Genomic DNA, 1571 nt, shown 5'->3' on the forward strand with positions numbered 1-1571 from the left:
TAAATGATGAAGAGGTTTGTGGTCCCTGTTACATAGTCTTCATTTCACCTCTGTCATCCCTGCTTAAAGAATGACCCAAATGTAACTCAGTAAACTTATTCAAGTGGTATTTTCAGCAGTTTTGTCCTATATGGTATCTTTAGATAAATTTTTAAAGATTTCCACAAATTTTCCATTTGTACCATTCTTCCAAGTGATCCGAGTTACTTGATTTCAGTTTAATTCAATTATATCCCTTCCACCTTGGAAAAGGAAGTGATTTGTTCTCACAAGAATTGACAACTCATCCAACTATAAATGTTTGCCAGTAACAGTGGCAAGTCTTATAGAAAATTATATTTACTGCCATAGACAGGAACATAATATAGTTCTTTTTATGTCTTTGGTGGCACTTGTAATGCCTCTTCTTTTATTTCTGAATGTATTTATTGGAGTCTTCTCTCCTGCTTCTCTCTCAAATACTTTATTATTTTGCTTGTCATCTTTGTGCAGGGCTCATGCTAATCTTCTGTGTATCATTCTGATTTTACTATATGTGCTGATGAAGTTAGTATTTCTCTTTTTCTTGGTTAGTCTAGCTAAAAAGGCTTGTTATTTTTTATTTTCTCAAAAGATTAGCTCTTAGTTTCATTGACCCTTTCAATTGTCTTTCTAGCTCTGTTTAAATTTTTATGCTCTAATCCTTTTATTGCTTTCCTTTCACTAACTTTAGAGTAGCTTGTTATTTTTGTTCTCTATTTTCCTTCCTGGAGGTCTAAATTAGACTGTATATTTGATTTTTTCTTAATAAAGGCATTTATCACTATAAACTTCCTTCTTAAGACTACTTTTAATATATCCCTTACGTTTTAGTATGTTTGTTTTCATTTTAACTTGTCTTGAGATGTTTCCTAATTTCTCTTTTGATTTCTTCTTCAAGCCAATTGTTGTTCAAGAGTGACTTGTTTAATTTCTATATATTCATGAATTTACCAGTTTTATGTATGTCAGTTAGGTCCATTGGTCTATGGTGTTTTTCAAGTCTGCTGTTTATTATTTGTTTTTTGGTCTGGATATTATATTCATAATTAAAAGATAGTAAAAGTAATAAAATATAATAATAAATATAATAAACAACAATAAAACTCCTACTATTATTGTATTGGTGTCTCTTTTTCCTTTCGGTTTTGCCAAATTGCTTTATACATTTAGATGCCATGATGTTGGGAGAATTATACATACATATTTAATCGTTGTGCCTTTCCAGTGAATTGATCCTTTTGTTGTTGTTGTTATTTTTGTTACAGTCACTAAGTCATGTCTGATTCTTTGCTACCCCTATGGACCATAGCCTGTGAGGCTCCTCTTTTCATGGGATTTCCCACTCAAGAATACTGGAAAGGGTTAGGATCTTCCTGACCCAGGGATCAAACCTGTGTTTCCTTCATCTCCTGCATTGGTAGGTAAGTTCTTTACCACTGAGCCACCAAGGTCATTATATAAGGTCCTTGTATATCTCTGTGACAGTGTTTGACTTAAAGTTAAATTTAATTTGATATAAGTAATAACAGTCCGGTTCTCTTTTGGTTCCT

The 1571-nt window shown here is 32.3% G+C and overlaps 1 pseudogene; it reads right to left on the bottom strand.

Annotated features, from left to right (window-relative positions):
• Nucleotides 1-456: 456 nt before the first annotated feature.
• LOC138989013 (U6 spliceosomal RNA) lies at nt 457-554 on the bottom strand (annotated as a pseudogene).
• Between the last annotated feature and the right edge of the window lie 1017 nt (nt 555-1571).

This window comes from Bos mutus, chromosome 8 (assembly GCF_027580195.1).
Source record: "Bos mutus isolate GX-2022 chromosome 8, NWIPB_WYAK_1.1, whole genome shotgun sequence".
Classification (NCBI taxonomy): Eukaryota; Metazoa; Chordata; class Mammalia; order Artiodactyla; family Bovidae; genus Bos; species Bos mutus.